The sequence below is a fragment of the Peromyscus leucopus genome, chromosome 3 (assembly GCF_004664715.2).
Source record: "Peromyscus leucopus breed LL Stock chromosome 3, UCI_PerLeu_2.1, whole genome shotgun sequence".
In the NCBI taxonomy this organism is placed as follows: Eukaryota; Metazoa; Chordata; class Mammalia; order Rodentia; family Cricetidae; genus Peromyscus; species Peromyscus leucopus.
The window spans coordinates 76,264,549-76,280,735 of record NC_051065.1 but is presented as its reverse complement, the minus strand read 5'-3'; the positions used below and the strand labels follow the sequence as shown (position 1 = coordinate 76,280,735).

Here is a 16,187-nt window from a genome sequence, read left to right as displayed (position 1 = left end):
TAATAAAGATGTTGTTTGGGGTTTTACTAACACTTAAAATGCAAGATTTAAATAAATCTTCCTTATGTTACTAAATGAACACAGGGAAAAAAAAAAAAGCATGGTTCACTTGTCGATGATGGGGAGCAGAGTCCAGGCTGAGTCACTGCACACATCACTAGGCAGAGATGGGGGTGAACTCACCTCGGATTTTCTCAATGTTCCTTCCTTTTGCATGCTTTCTGCCTTTTTTAAAAATTGTTTTTATTTGAACCAACCACTAGGTAGACCTATTATTAGCTCCATTGACAGCATGCTGCCACTTGAAGCAAAGTGAGAAATTAGGAAACAGTATGCTCTCCCCCACATCCATCACCAATACTTGGGTCACACTTCCTGCCTGGAAGAAGGCTCCCTACATCCCTCGGGGCCTGTCTCCCATGATATGGTACTAACCTAACTGAAGGGGTAGTTTCTTCTTTCCACTCACCAAATTCTATCAGATTTGTAACACCCTTCAACAGAAACTGTAAAGGAACGCAGGCTTCTTCCATACAGCAGGGCATCAACTTTGGCTGACTGACTACTGTTGACATTAGATCCACAAGCTTTTAAAAATATGTCCTCACAAAAGTATGCTTTTTCAAACGAATAAAGACAAAAATCTCCCTCCTCTCTACCATTCATACACACCAAGGCCAGATAAGGTGGAGTCCTTCTATTGCTAAGAGGAACATAAAAGGGTGGGCCTGTTTTAGAGAATGGTAGGGCTGCTCTAGAAAAGGGTGGGCCTGCTCTAGAGAATGGTGGGGCTGCTCTAGGGTATGGTGGAGCTGCTCAAGGGTATGGTGGAGCTGCTCAAGGGCATGGTGGAGCTGCTCTAGGCTATGGTGGAGCTGCTCTAGGGTATGGTAGGGTTGCTCTAGGGTATGGTAGAGCTGCTCTAGGGTATGGTGGAGCTGCTCTAGGGCATGGTGGAGCTGCTCTAGGCTATGGTGGAACTGCTCTAGGGTATGGTGGAGCTGCTCTAGGGTATGGTGGAGCTGCTCAAGGGTATGATGGAGCTGCTCTAGGGTATGGTAGAGCTGCTCTAGGGTATGGTGGAGCTGCTCTAGGGTATGGTAGGGTTGCTCTAGGGTATGGTGGGGTTGCTCTAGGGTATGGTGGAGCTGCTCTAGGGTATGGTGGAGCTGCTCAAGGGTATGATGGAGCTGCTCTAGGGTATGGTGGAGCTGCTCTAGGGTATGGTGGAGCTGCTCTAGGGTATGGTAGGGTTGCTCTAGGGTATGGTGGGGTTGCTCTAGGGTATGGTGGGGTTGCTCTAGGGTATGGTGGAGCTGCTCTAGGGTATGGTGGAGCTGCTTTAGAGAAGGGTGGAGCTGCTTTAGAGAAGGGTGGAGCTACTCTATGGAATGGTGGAGCTGTTCTAGAGAGTGCTGGGGCTGCTCTGGAAAATGATGAGGCAGTTCTTCAAAAGTTCTTTTTGCTCTTACTGTCACTCCAGTTGGAAATATCAAGCAGGTGGCTCCCCACTGAAGAAAACACCTAGTGAGCCTCTCTAGTTCTGAGAAAAATGTTCAGGCTTCAGAAAAGAAAGGCAGGAAATCCCAAGCATGTCATAAAAAGCAGACGAGGGCATGCCACAAGACCCTGGATTCAATCCCCAGCACTGTAAGCACAAAGCAAGGGAGGGTTCCTCCTCTTTTGAGATGCCAGATGAAGAGGATGACTGAAGCCTGTGACATGGTCACATGCTTGGCCAGTACAGAGTGGGAAGCAGCAGATTTGAAAATAGCGATGCCTGGCATTCAGTGTGATGCTGCCTGTAAATACCTTTCAGAATCCCAAACTGTCAAAGTAAAAACACGGCATCCTTACAATAAGTACTTTACCAGTATGGGGAAATTTCAGAACGTTGGCAGGGATGGGGAATTACAGAGTACATCATGAAGACTGAAAGAAGATTACAGACTGTGTAAAATTACCAAGAATTTTAGGTAAATGACAGATAAGTTTAAACACTGTTTCTTGCCCTAGGAATTCTTGACAATTGGAGAAGATATCTAGTCATTTAAATCACTTTATTTGGATATTAAAGGGAATCTCCCAAAGACTGGCTAGCCTTAGGAACATTTAGATTACATTTCAATTTTCATATATGTTTAATTATAATATTAAATTTTCTTTTCTAACTACTTAAAGCTGAACTGCCCCCAACTGAGAGTCACTTTCAGATTCTCAGGAAAGCATCAGGACATCTGAACTGTACTACATACATTACAGGTGTCCTACTTAATCATTGCCAGATCCTAAGGAAATGTCAATCTCACTATGGATTATAGGGCTAGGCACAACATGTCAAGAACACACCACCAACCAATCCACAGGAAGAATTCTGGCTACCATCTGAGGGGCTAAGGGCACAAAACAGACAGCCTTTCTGTGCAAATGCAGATTTTAAGATGGGCAACTCCTTTCTCCTAAAACCAATGGCTACAAACAGAATGTAATCCAATGAAGTCAACTGTTTCAACCCTTCCTGACAACAGATACAGTACTGTATCCATGATGATGTTCAATTGTATGTATACCATAATTCCACAACTGCACTATAGTAATTCTAATTTAGGCTTTGAATTTTTGAAGCTTTCAACAAAGGCATGAAAATATAAAACTGAATTTATTTCGATGTCTTAACCAGGTTAAGTAAGTATTGCTTCTTCCCAAGAGTTTAGTATGGTACGGTGTCTAGATGCTAGACTAAAAAATATTAAGCTTAAGTTTTGAAGGTTTTGTTTGTCTGTTTGCTTGCTTGCTTGCTTTTTTGGTTTTTTGAGACAGGGTTTCTCTATGTAGCCCTGGATGTCCTCCTGAGTGCTGGGAATAAAGGTGTGTGCTACCACTACCGGGCAAGTATTGTTCTTTGATGAACTGCAAAGATTAAGGAAGAAAATCTAAAGTAGAAAACAGGCAGAGAGGGTACAAGGATAAGAACATCATTTGTTTATAATGGAACTTCCCCGGGTTGCTCAATTGCTAATCCACAATCATTTCTTTCTTCATTTTAGTATTTTATGGTTTTGTTTTCTCTGTCCTATCAATAATTGCATTAACACCACAATACTACACTGTCTATCAACCACTGTAATCATACACAATTTATTATTACCTCCTGTCATCATCGTAACAACCACTTTTGGATAAAGCATCACTCACAGAGCTCAAGAATAGCTTGAGCTGGTCACAGAGCTGGAGGCAGCAGAGCCGTGCTCCAGATCCAAGATCGACACCAAGGTCCACACAGATCCACAGGTTAACCCTGCCACGCATGTAACATGTCACCTACAATAGCACAACACAAAAATACTTTTGGAATGACTACACTGTAGTCCGGATACCAAATATCATGTAAAATTTAAAATAAATCCACCCTCTGAGCAACTACAGTATTAGCCAATATAAGAAAACGCGTCTGGGGCGAGAGATGACTCAGCAGTTAAGAGTGTTTCCCTGTGCAATCCAGAGGACCACAGTTGAGATCCTGCTCAGAAGTCTGCAGGAATTCTTCTTACACACTGCTTGATGGTGTGGCCTGGACATGTCAGTGATCTTGCTGTTCAAAATGGCCCTCAAGCTTAGAGCTCAAGTGCCTTGTAGTGACACTGGGTGCAAGAAGGCTGTTTGCACAAAGAAAATGTGTGTCTTGGGTGAGTTTTCCCCATGAATAACGTAAAATGTCATTTGTAAGTCCGTTAACTATCAGTAATAGGACCAAAAAAAAAAAGGGAAAATTCTTGAATCTTTCCATCAAGCCGCCTCCAAAAGGTGCCAGAGCAATATCTAGTGTGCAGAACAATGACACAGAGAGCTTGGGAAAGCAGCTGTATCTGAGTGTTCACACGGGACAGCACTTACAGGGGCTTACCGTTAAAATACGTACATCACATTACCCAGAGCAAGAAAACACGCGCCCTTCCTCAGTCGTGTAGACAGAGACAGTTAGTTCTAATACATACTGACTAGCACACATAAAGCAAGATTACACACTGGCGGGGACAAAAACACTGTACCCCCTTCTGTATCTGCCAGGAAATAAGGCTGCCATGAGTCACTGATGTGGTGATCACGGCAGCTTTATAAAATGTAATTATTGGAAATAATGAGAGTCAACTATTTATTTATAACCAAATAAACTGTGCTTTTTAAAGTTTGTTGTTCCAGGCACCTACTTTTGTTGGAATTGGGTTTCTTTTGCTTGTAATAAAAGAAATCCTGACTGATAATATTAATAACTATATCATTAAGAACATCAAGAGGTAAGACAATTTGAGCTTATCCTGAGTCAAAGTCATAGGTCTTAGTCTATCACACACACACACACACACACACACACACACACACACACGGGAAAAAAAATCTGAGACAGAGTGCTGACAGAAGCAATCACTACGACCACATTCACACTCCAGCACAGGAAGGGTTTGAATTCAGACTCCACACTCCAGACCTTCCAATAAGGAGCCTACAATGGACTGCTGACTGTTCAGCATCCCCAAGAGTCCCCAGAACTGTCCACAAAGAATGAGTACCCTGACCGATGCTCCATCTGACTGTTGGTTGTACTGAAGAATTGCTTCCTAACAGTGTAGTGGAGTAGCTAGGGCTCCATCACACCAGTCACTAAATTCACCCAGCCATTAGTCTTGCTTGGGTTCATGATTAACAAACAACCTAATCACTGTTTCCTGCCAGGGACAATTCTACAACAATGATAAAACATGTTGACCAATGGGGTCCAAGAATCCCAACCTGCATGACATCGCCCTTCATTATTATGCTGGCATCCTGAGTCAATCAGCTTTGGAGGAGTTTGTTTTTGAGACACAGCTGAACTCTCAGTGCTGGGGGAGTATCATCCTACTCGAGAAGCCTGAAGCATGACCTCCGGTTGACCAGTAGAAAAAAATAATAATAATAAAAGAACAAGAAAACCGTCAAAACTTCACCTCCCTTGAATTAAAGAAATCTTCAAGTAGTCAAGTAAAATCTTCTTGCCAAGAGAATTAAACAGTAGCCACAAACCAGAGGCACCTCTGTAGATGAGTTAGTTACTTCCTAATTGGGAATATGGTTAAGGTCATCAGAATGTCTCAAAATGGCAGAAGGGGGCACTGCAATCATCCAGTGGTCAGGAAAGAAGTTCAGTGTGTTTAAAAAAAACGCTAGGTAACTGGGCATGATGGCACATGCCTGCAAATCCCAGCATTTGGGTGACTGAAGCAGGAGGATCACGAGTTTGAGACCACCCTAGGTAACACAGTGAGATTCTGTTTCAAAAGGGGGAGGACCACCACCACCACCCCAACCATTAATTCAGCTTTGATCTACAGGCATCCTCTGGTTCAATCCCTAAAGCTGGCTACTGCCAGTGTCCACAAACTTAACATCTCGCTCAGCCATGGTCTGTGCATCACTGAGCATTTTGATTTCCCGGCTTCACGCATCCCTTTTTCTACATTTACTGCCTCTCCCTTGCTCTTAGGGAAGATTCTTTTATTTCCCTTCAAAATACACAATTAGAGAGCCTGCGGCAGAAGACAATAGATTATACCTCCTCCGTCTCAGCCTTCACCTCCTGCCTCTCATTCCTTCCATCACAACACAAATGCAGGACGGCTTTCAAAGGACAACTTGCCCTGGGCGTCACACACGGCATATTCTCCTTTTCCTCATCTAGTCTTGGTAAAAGATTGATACTCTGAATGGTCAAACGGGCCCACTCGGCTCAAGTCCTGAGTTAACCGCACACTAACTGGAAATCCTGGAGGAGGAAGTCCTGAGACCCAGGTCTATTTCCTTTCTCTCCCTCCCATGGAGAGGAGGAACGGAGTTCTATGGCGATGTGTGTAGGAAGGACTCAGCACTGTCCTAGCTTAAGGTAGTAAGTGACCATCAACGTCACGGCGATGCCTCCAGGGCCTGGTGCTCTCTCTGCTTTGAGGCCTCTCTCTGCAGACAAGACAGTTCCAGAAGAGGCTGAGGTGTCACTCATCTCCTTGGCTGGGGCCAGCATTAGTCATGTCCTGCCAAGTCTGCACCACAGCAAGGCCAAGCTGCCAACACACCCCCATTTCACCAGGGCACTTGAGGCTACTAGAGAGCTTTCCGGGCTCGCTTTAAAATCTGGATGGAAAAGGTAGACAGATCTCTGCGTACCAGTCCTTGTGAGTGAGCTGAACATGGAATGGCCACCTCCCTCTCCTAAACGGTCTTAACATCATGTCCACAGCAGCCTGACAAGTGACTCCCACTCCTCTGAAAGTCACTGACACCTAAAGAACATGCAGGAAGGACTCGTAATCTCACTTAAAATACTGACAGACTTCCTTTCAAATAGGCTCAGCAGTAGCTACAGGAGCAGTGATCCATATGCAGGAAAGGCCGTGTACAAAGAAGGATGCAGTCATTGCAGGTATGCCCCAAATCCAAGCTGCAAATAAATTTTGAGGCAAAACTCAAACACCAGTAACAAAATTCACTCTAATGGCATGCTTTATTATTAAAAGGTTTGCCACCAGCAAGAGTAGCATAAAAGGCAAGCAAATGTTCAACAAGGCATCCACTCCCTTCTGCGTCCTCCGGATCCTTTACTTTAGTGGGACTCGGGTCCTCTGACCCTTTCAGCCATCATACAAAGCATTTCCCGCCCCTGCCCATCGCCTTCTTACCGGGATGCCTCCTTCGCGACCTGGCGCCAGGCTTTGTGAAGCTGGACGAACGAGAGGCTCTCTCTCAGTGGGAGCTGTGGTCTGACTTCAAAAGACACCCAGCCAGCCTGGCGAGAATTGGAAAGTCTGGTAACACCAGAACAGCCAGAGCGCTGACTCACAGCTAATAAGTGTGAACTGCCATTAGCAGCTTTGGAAAGCAAGTTGGCATTTTCTAATGAAGCTCTCTCTGGAGGTGTGAATGTGGCACAGCACAGCCGTTTTATTCCTGAGCCGTGGACCAGACTGTCAACTCGTTAAGGATCTACGGCCCTCCTGCAAGAGCAGAGCCGCAGGGACAGTGAACCCCGGCAACCTGGAACTTGCAGCAGTACCGAAATGCTGTGTGCTGGCACTGTCTACTACAGTGGCTGTGTGTCCAGAGTGTGGCCAATACAACTGAAGAACTGAAATTTCAATACTATGAGACTATTTGATTTTCATTTTAATATAAGTCAGCACACTGGCTACTGGACACCTTACCATACAATGCAGTGAGAAATTCACTAATCCAGGCATCATGATATATGTATAAGAATTTCATAATTATTAGAAACAGGCTGGGGGGGGTGGATTATGGTGGTGCATACCTATAAGGCATCACCTGAGAAGATGCTCAGGGCAGAGACAAGAATGCTGTGTGTGATGGCTAAAAGGTAATCTACAGAGGCAGGAGGTTGAGGGGTTCAAGTCCAGCCTGGACTTGTCTCAAAGGAAACATAAACTATACCACATGCATAAAATAGAATACTGTAGAGCAGTTAAAAAATAAACTAACAGTATAACTGGGTCTTAGAAACAGTTTTGAGTTACAGAAGAAATCAGAATATGATAAATTTTTACAGAGTTTAAATACACAAACGCATTGTGGTGGTAAAGGTATAAATTTAAAAAAAAAAAAAAAAAAACCTTCACAAACACAGAACCTTCTGTGTAGTGCTTTATGGAGGCATCACGGGCAGGGGTCACAACCCAGAAGGACCACACGGGAGGAGCTCCAAAGCAGGATGATGTTCTGCCTCTGTCCTTCTACTTCTCAACATACGCATCACCTGCACTGCTTTACAAGTATTTCACAGTTTAGAAAAAGCACTGTGGCGGCATGTTCCACTTCCCAGAGCCTCCCTCTGCACCCTATGCCCACACAGACACCCAGCGTCTGCGGAGGACCCAGGCCGTGTCCATCTTTAATGTCTCCTGTTCTCAGCAGAATACAAGAGCACAGAGTGCCCAGTGAGCTGACTCTTGATCTGAGAAGACCACTTGCCAGTTTTAACCTATGCGCAGTTATGCTTCCATGCTGGAAATGGCTGATTGAGTCTCTATTCCTAACAAAAATAACAATGCGTTTCTCCATTTAAAATGGACCCCCTTGTTTCAGCAGACTGAAAGTGAAATGCCTTTTACAATGAAGCTGTTATTAAACAGAGAGGATCAGGATCCCCTGCTTGGGTAAGCAGGCTTTTATTTCCCCCGTCAATTGAAATTATACATGTGTACATATGCGCATATACATGCACAGGAACATGTGCACACATACCGATACACTTTTACACACAGGAACTGGTGTCAACAGACTGTCCAGAGGATTGGCTTTTTATCTGGAAACGACCAGAGGCCCCAGAATCACAGGTGTGTGATAACATACCCGGCATTTTTGTTTCATTTTGCTTTTTGAAGACAGGGTCACTCTGTAGCCCAAGCTGGAATGACTGTGGAGAACAAGTTGGCATTTGCTAGTGAAGATTGAGATGTGAATACTCCACAGCACAGGAATTTTCTTCCTAAGCCTACAGCCAGACTGTCTAGCTCATTAAGAATCTAATTCATTAAACCCAAGCTGGCAAGGCACTCAATATATGGGTCAGACTGGCCTCAAGCTCATGTTAATTCTCCTGCCTCAGCCTCCTAAGCACTAAAATTAAAGACATGAACTACCGCAGCCAGAAAATGGTGTTTTTTGTTTATTTGGTTTTTCCAGTATTGGAGACTGAACTTGGGGCTATACCATGAGCTACACTGCCATCTAGATCTTCTCCATGGTTCTGTTTTTTGAGTCTTGCATGTAGTCCAGAGTAGTCTCAAACCCATGACAATCATCCTGCCCTAGGAGGGGTGTGTGATCACCATGCCCAGCAAGGCCTTATCATCACTCACTCATACACACACACACACACACACACACACACACACACACACACACACACACACCCCACAGGGGAGAGACTGACAGAGACAGACAGAGAGGTAGCAAGCACACCCATATGCTACACTTGAGAGAATGGTAATCTGGCTCTCCATGGTAGCTACAAGCCTGAGACTCTTTCGTCCATTTCTCCTACTTTAGAGACCAGCTGGGGCCCTGTACATACATAAGAGGGGCCTGTGCTGGATAGTTTTTACATCAGCCTTGACACAAGCTAAAATTCCCTCATCAGAGAAGAGGGAATCTCAATTAAGAAAATGCCTCCGTAAGATCAGGCTGTAGGCAAGCCTGTAGGGCACTTTCTTAATTATTGATTGATGGAGGAGGGAACAGCCCATGATAGGTGGTGCCACCCTGGGCAACTGGTCCTGGATGCTATGAGAAAGCAGGCTGAATGAGTCGCAAAGCAGCACCCCTCCACGGCCTCTGCATCAGATCCTGCCTCCAGGTTCCTGCCCCATTTGAGTCCCTGTCCTGACTTCCTTTCAAGATGACCTGTGTGTGATATGGAGGCATAAACCGAACAAACCCTCACCTCCTCAAATTGCTTTTGGTCATGGTGTTTCATCACAGCAATAGTCACCCTAACTAGGACAGGGCTCAGAAATAATTTCTGAACAGAGAAAAACCGATGCTAGCTGTGGCTGCAAACCTAGCCTGGGTCCAGATCTAAATAAACACTTGGTTTAATTTACCCTCTGACAGTTCAAGGACCTAGACAGGCCAGCAGTCTTATTATGCACAGCTGGTGGGAGGGTAAGTTGGCAAAACCACTTTAGAAACCTCAAGATTAGCAAGATTAAATCACTTGCCCAAGAACATGTAAATAAGTAGCTGAAATAGAAACTTCCTAAGTCAAAAGGCAAAATTCAAATCTCCTCTAGTAGACTACAAGCCATACTCTTTAACATGACTCTGAACTGTGTCTCCCACAAAAGGAGACCAAAACCCAACAGCCAGACACTCCAATTCTGTAAATATGAGTTTAAAGACAAAGCTGCAGATGATCAAAATACATCACAGATCTATGAAACTGTGAAAATGAAACCATTATTATGCATAATTACTATACGCTAACAAAACATTTCCAAAGAAAATGTAAAAAGACAAAAATGTGTGCAATAAGTTACCTCGTGTTCCCTAAATCATCAGTGATTACACAACCAGAACTTCAGCCAGCCAGAGGGAGAGGGGGAGTGAACAAGTCTCCATAGAATTAACCAGACTGCCCTCCACAACCTTGACTCATGATAAAACCAGCTCACTTATACAGAAACGCGGTTAACACCAGCAAGTATCATTTCTGAATGTTCTAAACGTTTCAGAGAGCAGGGCTGTCTTGTCAAAGGGGCCATCTTACGGAAACAGGCTTACCAGCCCGTCAGAAATGGCAGCTGAGAGCTTCAAGACCAAGTGACTACGGTTAGGTGGCTACAGAGCAAGGTGCAGCCTGTAGTCCAGCACTTAAGAGCGTGGAGGCAGGGGGATCAGTTTGAGGTTGTCACCAGCTACCTGGGGAGTTCAAAGTCAGCCTCAGCTACATGAAACCCCCTCTTAGAACGAAGGGGAAGGAAGAAGAAGGGGAAGGAGAAGCCGTTGACTCGGAGCTCAGAAACTAGGTCCCCTGCTTTCTGGACTCACCTTCTTCTCTTCACTACCTCAAAGCAAAGGGAAAGAATAAAGATACGTTACTGTCCCACACCAAGCAGCTGTATCAATCCGAGCCTTCACATAATTTTGTTTAATCCTCTTATCAGCTCTGTGCGTTCGGTATTATCTCCATTTACAAGACTGGGGGGAAAAAACCAAGGCTCCGAGGACTTAAGTTAACTCACCCCTAATCATACTCTAGGCACCTGGACCAGACGCCAGAACTGTCCCACCTCAACATGGGTGTTATATAAAGACATAACAAAAGAATAGGACTCTGCAGAGTGCTTAAAAATACGTAGGCCTAGAGTGGTATTGTACACCTGCAATCCCAGTTGCTTACGAGGCTGAGGCAGGAGGATTACTGAGAGTTCAGTACATATCTGGGCTATAGTCAATTAGACACCAGTCTACACCGTATAGCATGACTCCATCTCCAAAAGAAAAGAAAGAGTAGACATCTGAAAATAAGAATTCCTTTAACCGCTCAAGACTGAAGGTTCTCCAGTGTATCTCAAGACAGGGGTTTGGTTAAGATAACCTCAAATCACCCTTGATGAAGTTAGTCCTCTTTAATGGGAATGAGAGTCTTAAAGAGGACCTTAGAAAATTCTGGCCATTTAATAGGAGCAGTAAAAAAATTTAAAAAAAAAAAATACTTTCAAATAATCTCTCGTTTAGACTGGACAAAAATTATGAAAAAAATAACTCCATTTTGCTGTTCATTTCCCCAGGTATCTCTCACAGCTAGCTAGTTTACAGTAACTGCTACAGTACTCTCGTGTCTCCCTGTTACTATATCCTCTACATGCAATACAAGAAGTCACAGACAGGCACCTCCAGTTACCCAAATAAAGCGAAGAGAAGCATGAAGATGTGTTAAGGTCCCCCACCTCACAGCTTTATTGGTCTGAGTCACCACACAGTCTGTGGCCCTGAATGAGTTTCCGACGTCATTCCTCCTTCTTACGCAGAGACTCCCGTTCGATTAGGAGACCATCACTTTTATTTCTGAAACGGGTGCAAAGCTATCTTCTGTCTCCAGCAGGGGTGCTACTTTCATTATGTACAAAGATGTTTTTAAGTGATTATACAAATCTTAAAGAGATTCAGATTTGTCCCGCAGCACGAAATGCAAGACCCAATGACTTCTCCAACACTGTTTGGAACATTTTTCGACCCCTACTTCTTTTTTAACACAACAAGCGACAACTTACTGAACAAGTCCCACTGGCTAGTTAGTAACTGTGAGCCATGCTTTTTTTCCATGACAAAGGAGTTTTGCATATAATTTGACTCCTGCAATTTAACTTCTCCAATAGGGTCAATACTGGAGTATGTAATCCACCTATTTTGCTTTCCTCATTTATAACGCTCTCCTTCTCCAAGAAAAGGAAATACCAAAAAGAGCTGCACTGTAATGTGCCTCTGAGCTTACCATATTGCTCTCGCTGCATTTAAAAAGGCTAATCCTCGTTTTGCTCCGCTTTCCTTCCTTTCCAGACTAAAGCTAAAAACCAGTTCACTTCATCAAATTATCAAACGAAAGGGTCTAGAAATAGCTTCCTATTTGTGGAAAGAGCCAGAAGGCACATAAAAATGGAAGATATCACTTGAATCGTCCTCCCCCCCCCCAAAGCACCCACAAATCCCAGCAAAATCCTTAGACGTCTTAAGTAAGAATTTAATGTACTTCCTAATGGGGCCAATATGAACTCTAAAGTAATACAGAATCAGAAAACAGCCTGGAACAGCAAAGTTCAAGCACTCGTCCCCGGGGGCCCGGGCTGCACACGCTCGCAGCCGCCGCCGGGGCGAGTCTCCCCAGGTTCAACCCTTCAATCCACACACCTGCTCCTGGGTCCAGCCGTCGGGTCGGCCGCAGCACGCCTGCACCAGAGATCTGGTCCCCGGAGCTCCGCCCGCCAGCTGGGTGGGAGGAGCCCGCGGCCAGCCGCAACGCGAATTCCCCTGCCGCCGCGCCGCTCGGCACGCAGGAGGTCACCCACGGCCCGCGTCCAAGCTGGGGCGGAGAGGCGCGCCTCCGCCCCCGGGAGCTGCGGACAGCCCAGCCCCCTTCCCCGCGGGCGCAGCCGGCTCCGGGCACCGGAGATCGCCGCCGCGCCCCCGCACCCCGCGTCCGCAGCGCAGGCAGCGCCGACCCTGCGACCGCAGCCCTCAGGCAGCTCAGGCCTCCCCAACCTCCCGCGTCACAGTATTAATGAAGTTTCCCCGCACTCCCGCGGCCGCAGAACGAGCAGGGGGAACGACTTCCCGCCCGGCCAATGGTGGCGGCGGCAGCGGGGCGGGGCGCGGCGGGTGCGGAGAGGGCGGGGCGACGTCGGGACGGGAGGTGACCGGAGGGGGCGGGGAGATGGCGGGACTCGCGGCGAGGAGGTTACCGGGAGGGGGCGGGACCTAGGGCAGGGGCGGAGCGGGGGTGACCGAGAGGTGGCCGGCAGGTAGTGGGGTCCGCTGCTGGGAGGTTGTGGGACCGACAGCCGGGAGGTCGTAGGGAGAGGGGCTAGTGGTGGAGTAACCTTTCCAGGCGTGAAATTGCTTTTTCGCCGGCTGGGATGCAAAGGAGCAATGTCCATTGAAGGAGATGGGGGGTTGCAGGTTGCTTGGTTGCTTTTTTTTGGGGGGGGGGAGCGATGGTGGGATGGTGGGGTTTTGGTTCTCGACTCAGGTTCTTATTCATGCAGAGGTGAGAGATGGGTGACTGGCATCCTGAGCTGGATGGAGGATGACTGCATCCAGGTGGTGGGTGGTTCCGAACCGTGACACACAGGGACCAAGATCTGCTGGCCTGCAGTGGCGCACAGAGAGAGGGGGGACCAGAGAGGAAAGCACTCTGCGGAAAACAGCATGAAAGTCACCAGTTGTGAAATCATAAAACACCACCTTTGGTCTAAAATCCCAGAAATGGCGGAGGAAAAAAAATGAAGTTTCAGCTCCACTTTCCCAGGCCTCGAAGATAACCTACAAGCTTCTTCCTCTCCCAAGGCTACAAATGCTCCCAGACTTGCGCTGGGGCTGCTATCATCCTCAAATAATCTTTTCAAGAAAATTACATGACAACATTGAATTCATGTTTCTGTCTGCCTTTAACTTGAAACTCTGAACATGGGGCTTTAACCCAAAAGAATGTACTAAATTCTCAAAGAACTAATAAAAAATTAAGGCATGAGCCCCCTAAATGGTTATCAACACCAGCTGGTCAGTCCTAAAAGCATATACCAAAAAGGAACACAAAACAGATCCCCCGGTACAACCTGGCTTATTTACACAAATGTAACAATAATAAGGAGGCTGTGAATTTGAGGGGGACACATGAGAGAGGTATGAGGGAGGGTAATGATGTAATTTTATTTTGATTAAATTTTTTTGTTTTGTTTTGTTTTGTTTTTCGAGACTGGGTTTCTCTGTGTTGTTTTGGTGCCTGTCCTAGATCTCTCAGTAGACCAGGCTGGCCTCTAACTCACACACACAAAAAAAAATAGGTGTATCCTAGACTCAGGGACATCTGGCCACCTTACCTAATGGTTGGAATGTTTGGGATGTTAGGCACCCATCCCTGGGTGGATCCCTGGGTGGTCTCCTGGATCTGGGTGTTGCGTGCCAGTAAGCCTCTCACAGAAGCTGTGTCTAGACCCCTGAGCCTCTCATGGCAGCTGTGTGGTCAAGCTGTTTTGGGGCCCCTCCACAACCCCCAAATTTTTTACATATAGATATGTAAAGAAGGTATTGAAATCTTAAGGAATTTTACTTCAAAATGATTCCTTGTTATACAGTTTTACCATTTGTTAAAGAGGACAGAAAATTAGCATACTAGAGACACAGGTGTGCTCATTTATTTTATTCGAGGAATTAAATCTTGATGAATACCTTTTACTTCAGGACAGAGAACAACTTCAACGTTTTTTCAGAATTAGACAACTTAATTCTATAAGCCTCCATGCTGAGAAAGCTACTTCACATAAATACATAGTAAAAAAAAATGGCAAAAGTATGTTTAAGGTCATTTCTGAAATGATGAGACATTCTAATCTCAAGTCAAAATTCATTGAATGATTTTTTTTTAAATGAGCCTCAAGTCAGCAACTCAGTTTCTTAAACATTCTCCCACAATCCATGCCAGAGGCACCCTAACTTAACACCAACCTGCCCACGAATGGCAGTAAGTAGATAGTGTGTCTTTGTTCCCCATAATTAAACCATTATGTTTCTATAAGAGCAGAAGACTGTATGCACAGTAAAAACACAGTTCATTGCACAGTAGTCTCAAGCCCGAGTTTTTGGTATTTAAGGTGTTTAAGGCAGTGATGAGCTAGGTATGACATCATGCTTAGTGGTATGACCATGTGTGCAGTGCAAAGTACATTACTGTGTGTTCAAAACAAGAATTCAGTGAGGTATGAAATTGCTATGGGGGGGGGGGAATGTGCTGCCAGGAATGTCTCTTACTCATTGGCTTTTGACTTAATTCCTGGTCACCTCACATCCAGAAACAACAACATTTTCATGACCCTTACATTCAGAGATGTCACTCCATATGAGGATGTGATTCATGGTTTAAAAACCTACGGCCTAAAAGAAAAAAAAAATTACAAACCTTTGAAATTTGAATCACAAAAGCTGCTTTTAGAAACGCTGGAAGCAAAAGTCATCACTCATTCTCCAGATGGGTAGCACTGTTGGAAAAGCTTAGTCTGCTACAAAGATATAAAAGCAATTTGGAAATGATATCACTAGTGAGAATCAGGTAGACGGCTAAAGACAACTTAAGGTAGACAAGAGTATGATCCTATTTCTTGTGTCAAATATAAAATTCATAATCTCAGTTTTAGTTGGTATGTTTTGCCTTTGGATCTAGTCAGTTTTGGGTCAAGTTCCACATTGAAGAGAAAGGTTGGTTATCAAGACTCAAGCCTAGAGGAGAGGTGGAAATGATATCTGAATAACCTAAAGACCGCCGTAAACTTCCTATAAAATGGCCAAAACTCTAAGGAATTTATTACATGTGGGACAGTGAAGAGACTTTATTGTCACTTCTTTTCAAAAGAAATTACTTTCTTTTTATTTATTTATTTATTTATTTATTTATTTATTTATTTTTGGTTTTTCAAGACAGGGTTTCTCTGTATAGCTTTGTGCTTTTCTTGGATCTCGCTCTGTAGACCAGGCTGGCCTTGAACTCACAAAGATCTGCCTGCCTCTGCCTCCTGAGTGCTGGAATTAAAGGCGTGAGCCACCACCGCCCGGACAAGAAATTATTTTCTTATTTTTAATTTTGTGTGTGTGTGTGTGTGTGTAATTTTCCCATAATTTTCTTCTTTTTTTTCTGTCTACTTAATTATATATATATATATATATATATATATATATATATATATATATATATATATTAAAAAAAAAAAAAGCCCAGAAAGACAAATGCTACATGATGCTTACATGATCTTCCTTACATGTGGATCCTAGCTCTGTGGAGGCCAGAAATTTTGAAGGCCCATGAGAGGCCTTAAGTGGGGGAGCAATGAAACATGAAACATGAAAGTAAAAGAGAATACTGGGAGGTGGGATGA

The 16,187-nt window shown here is 44.8% G+C and overlaps 1 protein-coding gene across 4 annotated transcripts in view; it reads right to left on the bottom strand.

Annotated features, from left to right (window-relative positions):
• Positions 1-12,673, bottom strand: part of Herc3 (HECT and RLD domain containing E3 ubiquitin protein ligase 3) — a 99,161-nt gene extending 86,488 nt beyond the window's left edge. For 3 of the 4 annotated variants that reach the window (XR_005091101.1, XM_028895257.2, XM_028895260.2), the window contains exon 1: positions 12,454-12,673. The gene's annotated coding sequence lies outside the window, so the exon portion shown is untranslated. Of the gene's footprint in view, positions 1-11,495; positions 11,762-12,453 lie in introns of those variants that run through there. The other variant, XM_037203782.1, reaches the window with a different exon arrangement.
• Positions 12,674-16,187: the final 3,514 nt, after the last annotated feature.